The following is an 18205-nucleotide window of genomic DNA, read 5'->3' as shown; positions in this document are numbered from 1 at the left end:
TGTTCATTCCCAACCAACAACAGTTGAAACGCTTGTTTTCTGATAATTATTTGTGGCTACACTTAAGACATATTCCCGATTAGTGATGTGCTTTCCTATTTGATACTGCTCATAAAGAGTCGAAGGCATTTTACTTGTTGGCAGAATGCTCCAGACGAATGCAAAACATGGAGCCATTCACTACCAAATGAAATATTCTGATTCTGGCGACAGAATCATTCATGGTCTCTTCCTCAGTGTACATATCGTATCTCCTGTGAAAAGGCAACTGTCTTGGCCTACCCTGAGTTAGTCTAAAATGTCCCATTTGCGACTATTTTGGCAGCAGATGTAAAGGTCCACCACAACCCAAAAAGCAAAACACTAAGCATGAGAAGGTGACAATATATTTCCTAAATAAGGCTGAAATCTACTGGTCCTTGCCATGGTGAATCTGTGGTTGCAGAATCTATGGGTGGCCCAGAATTTCAGCATGCATAATGGGCTAAAAAGTGAAGCCGGAACTATGGGCTGGTCTTGGCCAAAGTGGAATTATAGGTTGGCTCAGAGCAGTGGTTTTAGAACTACGAAGAAGCACAGGCTCTGAAAACTCCCGCCTGTGCATAAAAAAATAAACCATAAACAGACACCGGGAAAAAAAAAAGCAAGAACCAAGGTCTCTAAGAAACATGGGTTAAATCCAGAAGCTCAGTAGAAAATGATTGACTATAAATTAATCTGAGAAACATGAGTGGGTCTGCTATGTTTCTTGGCTCCCATTTTTTGTAAAAAGTTTATGCTATGCAAAAGTGACCGAATCTCCTGTTCGGCCTCAGAAAATATACCCCTTTTTGTTTGGACTGACCTAAGGATAATAGCAACAAAACAAATTAATGCCTAGCACAATACAAAATGAGCACAAGAACGTGGATAGTCTTCAAAGGCATTTTTCCAAAGCCCTGTCCAGCAAAAATTGAGATCTTGTAAACAGTTTAGTATTTCACAGTCCTTTATTTCTATTTTTAAAATAAAGAATCGAGTCTTTGAACTTACAAGCATAAAATGCTGTAAGACATTTCAAGCATTGCGGGTTCTTGCGTGCACCAAAATTAGTCAAAAGGTCCTGTGCGCATTAGAATAAGTCAAATGAAAAATACTACAATTGCCTGAACGCACAGTACACTTTTAATTTCTGTATGGGCCCAAAATTGTTTGTCACTGCTATAATGAAACCAGTGGAGAATAACGTACGTACTCTATTGATGCAACCTGACATTAGTCCAAAATATTTGACCCAGCTATGGTATACACAGAAGAAAAGCCTTCTATCACATGGGCTAGCCAAGTTCAGACCAAACCATGTAGGAAGTCCTGAAAAAGGGCACATCCATAAAACTAAGGGTACTGATAAGAAGTGGATCAGAACTCCTCTCCATGCTGCATGTGGGGGGAGGGGAGAGAATACAGTAGTAGAGCAAAGGCGGCATATTTATTTTCCTAAATTTGCCCTTGGAAACCCGTTATTACCTTTACAATACCCCCTAAGAGCTGCAACAGAGGCGTTGACCGATAGTTTAATGGATAGAGGAGCAGCAATACAGTTTGATGAAAAATCATTCAGAAGTGTACATAACGTTTTCAAGCACCTTCAGAATTATTGCGTTCACTTACCGAAAGATATGTTAGCCCAGTAATAGATGCAGCATATAATAACGGTTGGTATGAACCATTGCAGGGTAAACAAGGTTGAGCAAGTTCATTACAGCTGAATTATTACCTAAATACCAACATTTTCTTTTTATAGTCCTTGATATTATGTCACTGGATAAACTGAAACATATTTTGAACCAACTTCTTTCATACACCATTGTACAGATATTAAAAGAAAATAACACTTTTTAGTGTGCCCTCAAATTAAATATGCTTCATGTTTGGCCTACACAACAGTAAAGGTAAGGATTATTAGCAGACTTGCTATTAGAAACTGTTGAAAGCAGGCTCAAAATTCCGAAAGCAGGAAATTAAGTGTTGTCACAAATAAAAATGTGCAATTGTAACCTAACAAAAAAAACATTTACTGGTACATTTTCTTAGGCTTTAAATGAAATACTAGAACTTAATTATCCATTTGGATAGAGTAATGACCAAAATATTTTCTGCAGGATTGATAGCTTGATGAGAAATTCTTTTCCTGGTGCACTGTTCTTTCTGTTCAGGGGCACTTCATAAGCTTGTCCACATTTTAGGAAATAATTGCACAGCGATGTGAACCTGGGCACTTTACGGAACTCTGAAGGCAGAGGGTTCAAACTGAATAACTTCCATGTCTTCGGCGGTGTCTCCGTTCCCTATCACTAAAACATTCTGAGCAGGTACTTGTGGGTTTTCAGCACGGTAAACATGTTTTCCTATTTGAAAGTGGTCCATTACAAAGTCTTTTGGAATGTCTCAAGACTGGCTGTATCCGGAGCTCTGGCTTCCATTTGGACCCTGTTCTTCACTATTTGAGAAAGAAAGGAGGCTGAGGTTATATGAAAGGTTATGATAATGCTTGGAAGTACTCAAAAGTATAGATTAGGCTTTATGTCAACTTCTCTTTTAACTACAGTAAACATACATCACTAAATTACACAAAATATATCAAAACATAGAAATAGGTAATTAATGGTAAAGGTTGATTACAAAGTAACTACCCACAAGGTGTTTCCCAAAATTATTTTACAGTAACTGCACCAATTATTTTATGAGCAGGATACGCATCTTATTCATTCCAGTACTCTGCCCAGCACTGAGCTCTTCAGCTAACCCAAAGTGGTATCCATCTTCCCTGATTGTGGAGAAAGGAAAACAAATCCGCTAATACTATCAAAACCCTCTGCATGTTTTGAGGGTTTTCACTCCAAGTAGGGTCTGGCCATCCCTGTAAGATGGTCCCACTTCGTCACCTCAGTTCTGACTATTTTGTGCTCGCCTGTATGCCCTCTAAGAAACGAAGTCGCCCAGATGAAAAAGAGATGCTCCTGAACGTTGGTGCCGTGAGAGGGCTTAATGAGTAAGTAGTAGACTTAATTTAAAATTAGTGTAGCTTAATTAATTCTTACCCGTCCACCAGACTTCTCTGCATTAACAACTAACCGTAGACTAAATATAAAAGAAATAATTATTCAGATGGCGAAATCTTAGGTCTAAATCAGGTTCCAAGCCAAAAACAGCTAACATGTATAAAGTATAAGCCATTGACAGGTAAATAGCCACAGGCAACAATGCTTTAAACGTCAGACACTGCACTGGTACTGGTCGGACGCATGGAAATATTCTGAGGAAAAGAAGACCTTATACTAGGCCTTGGCCGAGCTCGGCTACGCAGAAATCCTCAAAGTGCCAGAAAAACTCCACTGTGTTTGTGGAGTTCCACAAGCGGCGGAGTAAGTTAAGTTGCGCTGATTTTAGCACCGGGAGTTTGTCCCATGCTGTGACATCAGTAAGAACAGCACCACGCGTAGCACTAGGTGGCATTGCTTCTTTCTGCTGCTGGAGTAGATCTTCTACTCGTGCGGCAGCTTCAACGCGAGTGGCAGCGACCTGGCATGACCACCAGAGTTGAGAAATATCGCCGGGCGTAGTTCAGCATACAGATTTCCTCGCTTGCAAACTTCATGTTGGCGAGCCCAGTGAGAAGAAAAACTCCTCTCTGAGTTTTTTAGATCCCCACGCTCTATGGGGAGTGGGCAAAACGCCACAAACTCAGCGAGCGGAGCAGAATTTTATGCCCAGGCCCACCTTGTACCATAATACGCCATGACAATAACGTTTCTTCCAGCAGTTGGTCAAAGCCAAGAGCAAGTTGCTTTTTCTGGGTGATTTTGGACAGCTGCGCCAATGGCAACAGTATTACTTGTAGAAGGCAGGAAGCTAATAGCTTTGCAGAGTTCAGACCGCTGTTACAGTGCCCACGTTTGCTGCAGTGGCATCTCGTGTAGGACAATCTAAAATGGAACAGACCTGTTTTGGTACTTTTTAAATACATGATTATAGGCATTGTATGGTACTTGATTATAGGCATTTTTAGCACTCATAGGAGAACCAAGAGATAACGTTATTCTGATTGGTGACTTTGTGACAATCCATGTAGTGTTAGATGGCCCGTTTAGTAAGTAGGAAAGTCAGGAACCCACTGTGATGGGTTCAGAGACCTAGTTTGTGTGTATGGTTACTGCGTAATTCTGTCAGTGTCTACCATAAAGAGAAAGAAAAATTTCTTTCTAGAGTCCCCTCACTCACCGGGGTTTCCCCACGGTGATATGCTTCATCATTGGGGCCATCCCAGTTCTCTACGAAAAGGGGCGTGCTGCGACTAGCGGACTACGCAGGAACACTATATTTGTGAAAGGCTATGTGTGGTGTAGAGTGTTGTGGTGGTGGAGTGGTTGTGTGATTAAAAATACCGTGCTAGTGGGCCTCAACAATTTATTCTGCTCCTAGTTTGGTATACTAAAATGGGGTAACACTTATCTAACCTTGAATTTGGGCTAGATCGGTGTTCTGTGGTGGACATGTTTCAAGCTCCCCAAGCTTTTCATCAGGACCATACAGGGTCCAGCCCTGTATATACCACTCCTATATTTAAATAAATAGGATTGATTTTTATATTTTTCTTTGCGCTGTTAATTATTAAACATGCGTGTTTATACATACGATTTGTATCTTAATGGCGTATCTGTAAAAGAGAATGACACTTGATTAGTGGCAAACATCCCCCCTAAAGAGCAAGGGGATCACACATGCAGCTCACATTGTCTATGGCGTGAGTGTGCCTTATGCACCTTATCGGTGCGTGCAGGCTTTCAAATCCAGTGCAAACATAAAAAATAATGTGAAAAGAAGTGGTTTTGTGAATTCACACATATAAATAACACAGGACTTGATGTGACTATAGACATGACACACAACATATATACACACACAGTTTTGTCATGGCAAAGGGCATATTTACATGTATTTGTGCTAATTTGCACTTCATGGTTTCAGGCGAGGGCGGGATCACCTCGTGGAAACATTGCTGTAAGGTTTTCAAAGCTATAGTTAAATTCACGTTTCATCAGAAATTGCGCGTTTTCAATGAAGAGTCTAAACCCTCCGTAAGATCGATATACCAGTTTTATCTCCTGATGCTTCGATTCGCTGTACTTACTTCCTATCGGCAAAACCGCTCGGTATTACCTGCTCGATCCTCACCCGACCGCATATTGACGGTAATCGGGTAAACCGGTGTATTTGTTGTTACCGCGCTTCCGGGTTCTGAACGCTGAAAGCTAGACCGTCCCGTGTATGGCGGCCATATTGAGTGGATGCTAATGTGCTGGGAGCGAGTGTGTTTGTGAAAGTCCTCGCAGATGTCGTTTTCACTGAGATTTTTTAGAAAGAAAGTTTTTTCATGGGTGTCCCAATGATTTACTTCTTTTGTGTGATATTTAGAACACTTTCTTGAAAAACGAAGAAACATTAATTAATTTAAATGCTTGATCAGTGAAATGGTCGGATTAATAAAGATAGGGTTATTGGTGCACTTGGTTCTTTGATAGTAACTTAGTTTGGTGTACTTGCTTCATTTGTCACAACATGGACTCATAACTGTTTTTTAATGTTATCATACAGCCTGATGGAGTGTGTGAAAGGTCAGAAAGAGTTGTGAATAGATAATCATAGTTTCTGAGTGGTATGTTTTTGTCTTTTGTGGACCACATTAGTCTCTGAATGCGCCCCATGGAATTTCATCGTTCAACCCAAGGGTGTCTGTGTGTAATCTGAACACCCATCTTTGCTCACGTTCATGGAGAATCCGATCCAGGTTGTCTTTGTTTTTTACTGTTTCCAACACCACCCAAGAAAAATCGTTGGGTGTGTGGTTCTGCTCGATGAAGTGGTTCGTCATCTGGGTAGTGTCTTCATGAAGCAAGTACACCAAACGAAGTTACTATGAAAGAACCAAGTGCACCAATAACCCTATCTTTATTAATCCGACCATTTCACTGATCAAGCATTTGAATTAATTAACGTTTCTTCGTTTTTCAAGAAAGTGTTCTAAATATCACACAAAAGAAGTAAATCATTGGGACACCCATGAAAAAACTTTCTTTCTAAAAAATCTCCGTGAAAACGGCATCTGCGAGGACTTTCACAAACACACTCGCTCCCAGCACATTAGCATCCACTCAATATGGCCGCCATACACGGGACGGTCTAGCTTTCAGCGTTCAGAACCCGGAATCGCGGTAACAACAAATACACCGGTTTACCCGATTACCGTCAATATGCGGTCGGGTGAGGATCGAGCAGGTAATACCGAGCGGTTTCGCAGATAGGAAGTAAGTACAGCGAATCGAAGCATCAGGAGATAAAACTGGTATATCGATCTTACGGAGGGTTTAGACTCTTCATTGAAAACGCGCAGTTTCTGATGAAACGCGAATTTAACTATTGCTTTGAAAACCTTACAGCAATGTTTCCACGAGGTGATCCCGCCCTCGCCTGAGACCATGAAGTGCTAATTAGCACCAATACATGTAAATATGCCCTTTGCCAGGACAAAACTGTGTGTATATATATGTTGTGTGTCATGTCTATAGTCACATCAAGTCCTGTGTTATTTATTTGTGTGAATTCACAAAACCACTTCTTTTCACATTATTTTTTATCTTTGCACTGGATTTGAAAGCCTGCACGCACCGATAAGGTGCATAAGGCACACTCACGCCATAGACAATGTGAGCTGCATGTGTGATCCCCTTGCTCTTTAGGGGGGATGTTTGCCACTAATCAAGTGTCATTCTCTTTTACAGATACGCCATTAAGATACAAATCGTATGTATAAACACGCATGTTTAATAATTAACAGCGCAAAGAAAAATATAAAAATCAATCCTATTTATTTAAATATAGGAGTGGTATATACAGGGCTGGACCCTGTATGGTCCTGATGAAAAGCTTGGGGAGCTTGAAACATGTCGACCACAGAACACCGATCTAGCCCAAATTCAAGGTTAGATAACAGTGTTACCCCATTTTAGTATACCAAACTAGGAGCAGAATACATTGTTGAGGCCCACTAGCACGGTATTTTTAATCACACAACCACTCCACCACCACAACACTCTACACCACACATAGCCTTTCACAAATATAGTGCTCCTGCGTAGTCCGCTAGTCGCAGCACGCCCCTTTTCGTAGAGAACTGGGATGGCCCAAATGATGAAGCATATCACCATGGGGAAACCCCAGTGAGTGAGGGGACTCTAGAAAGAAATTTTTCTTTCTCTTTATGGTAGACACTGACAGAATTACGCAGTAACCATACACACAAACTAGGTCTCTGAACCCATCACAGTGGGTTCCTGACTTTCTTATATAGACTGGAGGCCGACCTAGTTTAGTTTATCCTCCTTCTCCCCCTATTTCTTGTTTCCGTTTAGTAAGTAAACATCTGGATTCTGCTAGTTTCAGGGACACAAACATCAAAACAATTGGTTAAAAGGCATCCCCATATATTTTAAAAACAGGTTAATCTTTTGAAATAAAGGTACCCATTAACAAGAGTAAGTTGAAAAAAAAACAGGCGGATTAAGAGAGCAGCGTGCTTTTTAAACGGTATTACCTTCTAGGATTTTTTGAGCAATACAGGACATGCGCAGTCATGTTCACGAAAGATAACGACATGGAAGTGTTATTTGTCGGATACAGAGGTAGCCATAAACATATGAGCAGGAAACAAGAATGCCAGCCAATACAAAAGTGCTCCAAAAGCGTTCTGCACTGTGTGAATGTTTGTCTGAGGAAACCTAGGGAATGAGCGTCCTTCACACCAGAGGGGGACAAGGGAACGAACAGAACAAACCAACCCCTGTAAAACAGCAACCACGACCGATGGGTGGCGTGGTATCCCAGACAGGGGGGAGGATTACAGAGCGAGGGTCTGGAACGACAGTTTAGATGAGGAAGTGTGGTGGTGTGCTTTTTGATGGGGGGGCAGTCATGCTAACCACAAACTACTCATTCACGGTGTGTATGTGTCACCCCTGGATTGTGCTAGAAAGGCAGCAAGCAATGCTTCCCCAACCCCGCAAAGGGGATGCTTTCTCAGCCCCTTGATTTCCTTGTGCCCGAGTGCCCCATGCTCGGCCTGACCACCACCAATTGACAGCAAGTTTGACGAACATGTTACTTACCTTCAGTAATGCCTTATCTGGTAGAGACAGTATAGCCACAGATTCCTTACCTTAGAACTCTCCCCAGGCACCAGAGTGCATCTGGAAACTTTTTCAACAGTACCCCTGCACTTCGGTCACTCTGTACCAACGTCGTCCAAATATGCAACATCACTAAAGTCCATGGGGGACGTGGCTTGGACGCTGATGGGTTCGGCTGCGTGAGCTCCGAGCTCCGCGCATAGTCCCCACTGTTATCCTGTTTAAATTGATTCTCTGACTCTCTTAGCAACATCGAGGGTATCGCGACCGAAGCAGGGCTGGGCTGGGCTGGAGCATATCTGGCACTTGGCTGACCCCCGAACGGGAGTTCTGCCTACTAAACCGGGCCGAGGGAGCTGCCGGCCAGAGACTCCAGAGGAGGCAGACGCGAAAAGCCTACCTTCCAGCGCTGAGTTAAGTGGAGGTCGGTGCGGCCGCAGCGGAAGTCCCGCAGCGGAGGGGCGTGTGACACCGGAGTAGAGGCACCCTCCCAGGGACCTGGACCGGAGCTACATGAACGGAGTCGGGAGACCAGCAGCGCCCATCTGAACGACGACCCGCCCTGGCATTTTCCCGGTGTGGGAGGAAATCGGGAGCGGCGGTTCAGACCGGTGAAACCTGGCCACATTGCAATAACTAGGAGGGCCTGGATGCGGCGCGGTTGTGCGGGCCGCTATAAAGAGGAGCGGACAAGTGGCAGCGCATGATTGACCCTGGGTAGGGGACGATTGACTTGCTGGGGAGCCCGGTGCTGTGAGGGAGGCAGCTGGAGCTCCCTGGAAGAAGGCGGCATGCAGGTGTGACGTACTGCGCACTCGGCTACGGAGGCAGGGCGATTTGCCGCACCACAGCATGCAACTACAGAACTCTGAGGCAGGCGACCTGGGAGGTGCAGCAAGATAGACCCAGGTGTCCCTGAAACTGTGTAAGGCAGAGGTCACGGGAACAGGGGGATATCGGAGAATTCAACAGTGCCTGCCTGGAGGACAGCCCCCCTGATCTTTCTAGCAGATGGAGGAACTTTGAACGAGAGCTCCGACCTGGACGGACCCGGCCTGTTCTGGGGGGGGGGGGGGGGGAGGGGTTGCTGGGACCTGGGGGCGGCAATCTGAGAGAGGCTACTAAGGTACTGTTCGAACAAGTAGAGGCATCTGCTCAGACCCTGGTAAGTGGTGGATGGCATGCCCTGGCGCCCGATGACAGCCCGGAGGCAGCGGGACGCCCTGGGAAGCTGTGGAAGACAAGAGTGAGAGGGTGCATGTGCGGCTGGAGAAACAGGACAAATCTCCACACTGCAGCGCTTTCCTAAGAACGTGTGCAGCATATGATCTGCAGGGCGCGGCAAGAGTGGCCCGGGGGCCCCCTGAGCTTGCACACAGAAGAATACGTGAGCGTGGAAGAGCGACAGAAGGGCCAGCCGAGGTAGGGGTGACTTACGGACGCAATGATTAGATGTGGCCCTGCTGGAGAACTGATGGGCCGTGGTGAAGGAGTGCTAGGAGGTGGACCTGGCCAGCTGTAGCACGCGGAACACTGCATACTGAACCTTGGAGTGGGGCCCAAGAGAGAATTGCGAGTCAGGTGGATATAACAACGGAGTTAACGTTGAGCGGCAGTAACCCAGGGTTGCACTACTCCAATGAAGACACAGCCGAATGCCAGGGGCTCCAGGACTATCATCATCCTAGCATGGTTGGGACCCTGCCCTTTGTGTGACCGACCTGCTATTCCTGAACACTGGCAGTGCATTGTGGATGGAGTAACGCGAGCTACTGGCTATAGATTAGCTTGGGCTGGAGTGCGGCAGGCCTTGCTGCTCAGCACTTGAATCTTCTGTCAGCGATTGCAGCATGGTGGGGAGCTGGTAACTAAAGGAGGTGAGCTAGAGGATCACATGATGGGGAAACCCAGGGGGAAGAAAGATGGTGCTCCCCAGTTATCGGATTCAGAGGCACCTTCACAGATGGAACAGGGGGCCCAGGAGGAGGCCCGAGACCAGGGATGCAGCAACAGTTTGACCGCATATTAACAGCCATAGCGGACTCTCGCACTGCTTTACAACAAGACATTGCACAAGTAGCGACGGGCTTGGGTCTCTTGCGGGCGGACCACTCGAAGCTCGTCGATCGAGTAAAGCAGGTGGAGGTAGTGCTCCAGGAAGTAGCGCCGGCTCAAACCGCGCTGGAAAACAAGGTGACGGATGTATTGGAACAAGTCCAAGCCCTGGAGAGGAGAGCCGAGGATGCTGAAAGCAGGAACCGCCATAATAACATCCGCGTAGTGGGCCTGCCTGAGAAAGAAGAGGGGTCTGATATGGTACAATATCTGGAGAACTAGTTGAAGACGGTAGTGGCCCCTGAGGGACTATCCTTCTTCTACACATTAGAGAGTGCACATAGAGTACCTGCGAGGCCACCGCCCCGCCCAGTGGTGGCTAGCCTGCTCCATTACAGAGACAGAGATCTATTGCTCCAAAAGGCACGTACGGAAGGCCCATATCAAGTTGGCAACGGCAAGGTGACATTATTCCCGGACTATACTGCTGGAAGCGGTATCGGCTCTGTCGGGAGATCAGCGAACAAACTCACGAGAGGACACGGATTCGGAGAAGGAAAAGGAGAACGAGAAATCAGACACCGAGATATCTGAAATGGACAGCATCCAGGAGCCGACGGTCACGCCGCTGACAGCAGATGGACTGCTAGATGAGTAGGGGCCAGTACATTGGGGGATGGCAGCAGGGGGGCTGGAACTATCTGGCAGGCTTGACAATATTGTTATATCCACCAGGAGCCGGAAATGGGTTGTCTAAGGAAGGGGGTTCAATTGGAGATGGCTCTGTAGCGCAGAGCTAGACACGGACAAGGGATTCCTTGAAAAATGGGCAGGAGGGAAGAGAACTTAGAGCTTTCATAGGGGATCAAGCGGGATGGGACCTGGAGTTCGCGTGGTCACCTGTTGGCACCGAGCACCCCCATCTGCCCATAAGGCATGCCCGCAGTGACTGCTGTTGGGCGTAGTTGTGTGCTATTTGTTGATATGGTTTGGATGGGGACTGGCAGTTTTGTACTAGGTCCTGTTCTTGGGGGGGGGGGGGGGGAGAATGGGGGAGTTGGGGTTCTGATTGGGATATGGGGGCCACTGGGGGGAGTGAACGTGTGTGGAGCGATTGGTGGACTTTGCACCGATGCGATGGGAACGCTACCTGAACTGCGGTGCATCACTTGGAATGTGCGGGGTCTGCACACTATGACAAGGCGCCATAAAGTCCATGCATATCTAGTCAGGAGGGGGGGTCAGCATAGCGTTGCTACAGGAAACCCATCTCACCAAAACAGAAGGTCAGGCATTGCAGTGCAGATGGAGGTCAGGTTTTCAGTACATCATACTCAGCATTTGCACAAGGGGCGTTGATCTGGGTACGAGCAGGGGTCCCTTTTCAGGTCAGGAAACAGTCATTAGACCCGGAGGGCAGATATGTGGCAGTGGAGGGGAGGTTGCACGGTAGGGACATAGCGTTGTGCAGTATATATGCACCAAACATAGATCAGGCACGCTTCCTTGATTGACTTTCAGGTATATTGGCACATTATTTAACAGGCCCTGTGATGTTAGGGGGGGACTTTAACTCCATTGCAGACATAATACTGGACAGGTCACACCCTCCGTTAGCGGATTCCCCGGTCCGTAGGTTAGCAAAGAGTGGGTTAGATTGGCATAACCACCACCTGAATGAACGGGACTACTCCTTTTCGGCGATGCATGAACTCCATGTTCGGTTAGATGCTAATCTATGTTAGACAACCATGGTGCCCATCGTAGTGCGTTCGGAGTATTTGGCTAGGACGCTGTCTGACCATAACCAGTTATTGGTTATCATGAACTGGACGTCAGTGAAATCTGCCATTCCTACTTGGAGATTACGTCCGGAAACATTAGAGGACACGGTTTTCCAGAGAGACATTGGGGAAGGTATAGAGCACTACTTTATTGAAAATGAAGGGACAGCCTCCACCAGAGCAATGAAATGGGACGCCTTTAAGGTGGTGATAAGGGGGCTATGTATTAGCAAGCATGTGGGAGTACGGAAGGTATTACTGCAAGATGTAGAAGAGGCGGAACTGAAGTTGAGGGCAGTGGAACGACCTAGGCCGGAGCAGCCGGAATTGCAAGTCGATGTGGTGGAGGCGAAGGAGGCAGTTGCGAGGGAAATAGAAAGACTGCAATGCTTTGATTTTAGGACGTATGTAATGAAAGCCCATGCATAAGGGGATAAGGCAGGAACATTATTAGCGTGGTTGGCTAATCCCACTTCGAGAGCCTCATCAATTATGTCGTTAGAAACACGGAATGGTAGCGTCATCTACACCCAGCGTGAGATTCTGGCGAGATTCTTTTTTTTTTTTTTAAATTTTTGAAAACCTTTATTGAAATCGGAACACACAGCTATTCAGCCTGACATCCCGGAGGCAAGGCAGCAGGAATAACAGGAGAGAAATAGTGTCAAACAATTAAGACATAGTCGTCGAAGGTTGATTTTATATTAAGATGAATACAACAACAAGGCGCCCGCGGGCGCGAAAGTGGCAGTGTGAATAGTGTGACGCTGGGTGTCGGGGATGGGTAGGGGAAAAAGGCAGGGAAACGTGCATCAAGGATAGGTTGCAGAATGGGAAGGAGGAGGGAGGGGGAAGGTGACAGGAGAATACAGTACAATAGAGCTCAGTTGGCGTCACAGGCTAGGGAGACATATTATCATGCAGGCTGATTGATTCAGGCGGTAAGCACACATCTCCCCTGTACTCATTCCATGCTCCCCAAATTTTAGTCCAAGTTCGAGGTCTCCCTCTGGCCACATAGACTGTCTTCTCCCTGAACATGCACCAGTCCATGTTGGCCTTCCACTGTACCAGCAGGGGGGCCTTGGCCGCACCCCACCTCTGGGCTATGTCCCTCTTAGCTACCATGTTCCCAAGGGTAACCCACCTAGTCTGCGCAACGTTGTGATCGGAAGGCTCCCATACGTTCAGAAGGCATCGACGGGCCTCAGCGTGAGCAGCCACGCCAGTCACCTCCTCCATAACGCGGTGCACTCTTCTCCAGTAGGAGGCGATCACCGGGCAGTCCCAAAGGATGTGCAAGAAAGTGGCAAGAGCTCCACAGCCCCTACGACAGAGACCGTCAGGCGAGAAACCCATGTGCATCAATCGGGGTCCTGTCATATACACCCGGTGCAGGATCTTAAATTGCACGAGGCGAAGACGGGAAGAAATGGCAACCTCCTTAGGGGAGGAAACTGCGCTCTGCCAATCCTCATCGTCCAATTCAAGGCCATCCGCCACCCACTGGTCTCTCAAACTAAGGAGGAGGTCCGTGCGCACATTGATTAATTTCTTATAGGAGAGGGAGATTGCGCTGTCCGGCATGTGCCCATCCAGTATCCTGTCTTCCAGAGGGGAACTCTCGGGAATGACGCCGTCCGGCGGAGAGGCCGAGAGCAGCGCGTGTCGCAGTTGAGCGTAGCGAAAAAACTCCGTCGCGCCCAGCTGGTATTCGGTTTGTAACTGGGGGAAGGTCTTAATTGAGCCCTTGGAGAGCATATCATCAACCCTGCTGATTCCGATAAGGTCCCACCTATCAAATCCCTTGGTGTGCCATAGTCTACCCAGGATGTCCGAATCAAAAAGGGGAGTGAACCTCGTGAGTCTGCTCTGCCACCCTTGTGCCTTATTAACCGCCCGCCAAGTGCGGACCGCCGTACGGGTGGGGCCCGTCAACCGTCGGTCAAAAGACTTCGAGTATAGGGCCCGATAATAGTTACCGTCGCCCATCAGCCATCGATCCATGGCATAGCCGGGGCTCTCCACTGGGCCATAGAAGCCGTGGTTGAGGGCAGCTAGTTGCGAAGACCAATAGTAACGGAGCACATCTGGGAGGGCGATGCCACCGTCGTACCAGGGGAGTGTGAGTTTGTGAAAGGCAACGCGGGGCCGGCCCTCCCAGAGGAGGGTCCGGAGAAAGCCTTCAAGATCACGAAAGTAGCGCGCCGGGACCGGGTCCTGAGCGTTTTGGAGCGCGTATAGGAACCTGGGCAGGGCCATCATCTTGAATAGAGCGGCACGGCCAAGAAGGGAGAGCGGCAGTTTACGCCAGCTGTCCACATCACGCCGTAACCGCTGAAGAGGAGGGAGTAGATTGTTGTCATGCCTCAATTTGGGATTACCAGAAATGTAGATGCCTAGGTACTTGAAGCCGCGCGTGGCAATCTGAATCCTGCAGCCTCTGGGGAGACTTGGAGTATCCCCCTTGAGGACATATAGGGAGGACTTGGCCCAGTTGATAATCAGGCCAGAGTACCTTCCGAAAAGTCTGAGCACATCACAGGCCACAATGAGGGACCTGCAGGGGGAAGTCAGATAAAGCAGGATATCATCGGCGTACAGGGAGACCCTGTCTTCGAAGCCAGGGGCCCATGTAATGCCTCGCAGGTCAGGATGCGCACGCAGTAAAGCTGCAAGCGGTTCAAGGGCCAAGGCAAACAGAAGGGGCGACAGGGGGCAACCCTGTCTAGTACCCCGACGTAGGGGGAATGGCGCCGACAGGCGACCGTTGACCGTGACATTAGCCATCGGGTCCGCATACAGGAGCTTCACCCAGCTCACAAAGACAGGTCCGAACCCGAGTTTGGTCAGCACTGCCCAGAGGTATGGCCATTCGAGCGAGTCGAAGGCCATAGTGGCGTCGAGAGACGCCAGGACAGCCGGCTCTTCGAGAGTGTGGGCCCTGGCCATGACACCATGGAGGCGACGCAAATTGAGGGCAGTGTTTCGGTGGGGGATGAATCCCGACTGGTCGGGGTGCACGAGGTCGCTAATGACGCCAATCAAGCGGTTGGCGAGCAGCTTGGCGAGGACCTTGGGCTCCACGTTAAGGAGAGAGATAGGACGGTACGATCGACAGACGTCCCGTGGCTTACCCTCCTTGTGGATGACCACGATGGTAGCTAGTCGTTGATCCAGGGGGAGACAGCCTCTCTCAAAGGACTCCAAGAACATTTTACGGAGGTGCGGGGAGATCGCGTCCGAGCGGATTTTATACAGTTCCACCGGTATGCCGTTAGGCCCGGAGGCCTTTCCGGTCCGCAGGGAGCGGATCGCAAGGTCAATCTCGTCAGCGGTGATGTCTCTATCCAGGTCCGCCCTCTCTTCCTCGGAAAGGCAGGGTAGGTCAATATCCGAGAGGAAGGCCGATGAGTCCGCCTCCGAAAAGTCCGAGGCAGACTCATAGACCCCCTGAAAGTAGCCAGCGAATGAGTCAACGATAGCACTAGGATCCGTAAGGACCACACCGTCATCTCCGAGGAGTTCGGGTACCACACGGCTGGCCATCTCCCTTCTGTCTAACCAAGCCAGCAACTTCCCGGCCTTATCGCCCACGTCGTAGATGCGGCCTCGCTGTTCCTTGGCCAGAGCGAGGGCGGCATTAGTGGCCAAGGCATGGTACTCCGCTTGTTTCAGCGAGAGGGTATGCAGGACAGAGGGGTCCGGCTCGGGCCCCAGCTGGGCCTCGAGTCGCAGGACCTCCTGCTCAACAACCAGCATGTCAGAATCTCTAGTCCGGCGGGTCTCAGCGATGAGCGCCTGGGCCTCGCCACGGAGCACCGTCTTGAAGGCTTCCCAGAGTGTAACGGCCGACCTCACCGAGCCCACGTTCTCGGAGAAGTAAAGATCAATGGCCTTGGCCAGGAGGGAGCGGGTTTTGAAATTCCGGAAATACCACGGATTGACCGCTGCCGGTCGTTCCGACAGGACCACCCCAAAGTCAAAGGAGACCCATAACGGGGAGTGATCAGACCTGCCCCGCGCCAGAAAGCGGGCTTCGGAAACGGCCAGTGCGTCCGAAGCCAGTGTGAGGACATAGTCGATGCGAGAAAGACTCCCGTGCGCACCCGATAGGAAGGAAAATTGACGGAGCGTGGGATGCAGAAGTCGCCACCCGTCTACCAGACCCATGGACTCGAGAAAGGATGGCAGCCACATCTGCGGGCTACGTAGGTCGCGGGGCGGTTGGCGATCAAGCAGACCAGAGCAAACTGAATTAAAGTCACCCCCCACTATCAACCGGCCAGCCGGCATAGACAAGATGGCACCACCAAGGTCCCGAAAGGTACTAGATTGGAGCCCCGGGGGGACGTACACAGAAAACAACGTGAGGGAACGCCCTTCCCATCTACCAGCCACGGCGGCGTACCGCCCCCTGTCATCAATCAAGGTGGTCTCTATCTCCAGGGGAAGGGACGCGCGCACAAGGATGCCCGCCCCCCGGGAGCCGGAAGAGAACCCCGAGTGTGCCACCATTTTGTAACCCTTACGATTCAGAGCTTTACAAGCGTTGCCCACCAAGTGCGTCTCCTGAAGAAGGACAATATCTGGCATGTGCCGTTTAATCAGTTGTATCACCACCCCTCTCTTGATTCGGTCACCCAACCCGTTAACATTCCAACTGAGAATTCTTAACATCCTACCCCCCATCCCCCCACTGCCCGCCCCACCCAAAGCCCAAAGACACCCGCATCAAAAACAGTTCAGGAGCACCAATGTCCCATTGCCACACAAGAGAAAGAAAGGAAAAAACAACACACAAAATAACCGTACCCAACAAACCCCCCACCCTGCACCCCTGCAGTAGACTAAAAAGCCCCCCCAACCAGCAGTGTGCCTGTCGCCCCATTAACTACTCTACGAAAGACCCAGAGGAGTAAGGAATCCCCGTGAAATCGTCCCGCCACCCACCATGTAAATGAAGGAGAGATCATTAAGTAACAAAACACCAGTCCGGCGGTCATTCGAGGCGGGGGTAGCATCAGCTCCTAGTTCAGTCTTGCCGCTCCGCTCCGCCCGAGGCGCCTCCAACTTCATCCTCTTGCTCGTCACGAGCAGGCGAAACAGTGTCCAGCCATTCACTGACATTTTCAGGATAGTCAAAAAAGAGGGCACGTCCCTTGTGTTCAACACGGAGTTTCGCAGGGAACATCATGGAGTACTTGAGACCCAAGTCTCTGAGGGGTCTCTTCACCCCCGCGTAGCTCAGGCGCTGACGCTGCACCATCCTGGTGAAGTCCGGATAAAAGTGCACCTCCGCATTTTGGTAGTGAAGTGGTCCATACGATCTGGATGCTTGGAGGATCGCTTCTCGGTCTCTGAAGTTGAGGAGGCGCGCCACAATCGGTCTCGGCGACGCTCCCGTTTTCGGCGGGCCCCCCGGTACACGGTGGGCACGCTCCACTGAGAAAAAATTACTCAGTCCAGAGGGCGCCAAATGAGTCTTAACCAAGTCCTCCACAAATAGGTCAGCTGCGTCATTCTCGGATCCCTCCGGTACCCCTACTATGCGGACGTTCTGCCGCCTGGCTCGCCCCTCAAAGTCCTCCAGCCGCCTTGAGAATAGATCAGCGGTCGTCCGCAGGTTGCGGACCTCAGTCTGTAGCTCGGAAACATCCGAGGTTAGGCTGGCGGTCTTGATGTCGAGAGCCTTCACACGCTCGTTGGTCTTGCCCAGGTCGGCCCTAATGAGGGTGATATCAACAGCCATGGAGTCCACTTTATGAGTCAGGGTCTCGTGCTGCTGCTGCATGTCGGCACGGAGGCTAGTAATGGCACCCATGATGTCCACGAGGGTGGGGTCCGATCCATCCGGCGGGCTAGTTGATGGGGTCCCTTTAGAGACGGCCCCAGATGTAGGTGGCGACTTGAGATTCACATACCGCTCCATGCGATTGTTCTGCGTTTGCGACTTGCCCCGACCACCTTTATTCGATGCCCTGTCCGGATCACCTCTGCCCGCCATGATGGGTACGTGAGAACAAAGGCGAGGTGGCAACAGATCTGGGTCCACAGCCGAGAGGCAGACGGATCAAGAAGGCAAGACCAGGGTGCCGAAGGCTCAAGCAGGAGCGCAGTTACTTCACCAACGAAGGCGGCAGG

The 18205-nt window shown here is 49.4% G+C and overlaps 1 protein-coding gene across 1 annotated transcript in view; it reads right to left on the bottom strand.

The window, feature by feature from the left end:
• Positions 1 to 970: 970 nt before the first annotated feature.
• Positions 971 to 18205, bottom strand: part of CCNC (cyclin C) — a 244464-nt gene continuing 227229 nt past the window's right edge. Inside the window, exon 13 of the mRNA XM_086926620.1 lies at positions 971 to 2479. The gene's annotated coding sequence lies outside the window, so the exon portion shown is untranslated. The remainder of the gene's footprint in view (positions 2480 to 18205) is intronic.

Source organism: Lissotriton vulgaris, chromosome 6 (assembly GCF_964263255.1).
Source record: "Lissotriton vulgaris chromosome 6, aLisVul1.2, whole genome shotgun sequence".
NCBI classification, from domain to species: domain Eukaryota; kingdom Metazoa; phylum Chordata; class Amphibia; order Caudata; family Salamandridae; genus Lissotriton; species Lissotriton vulgaris.
The sequence above is the reverse complement of the archived record's forward strand: the minus strand, read 5'-3'. Positions and strand labels throughout refer to the sequence as shown.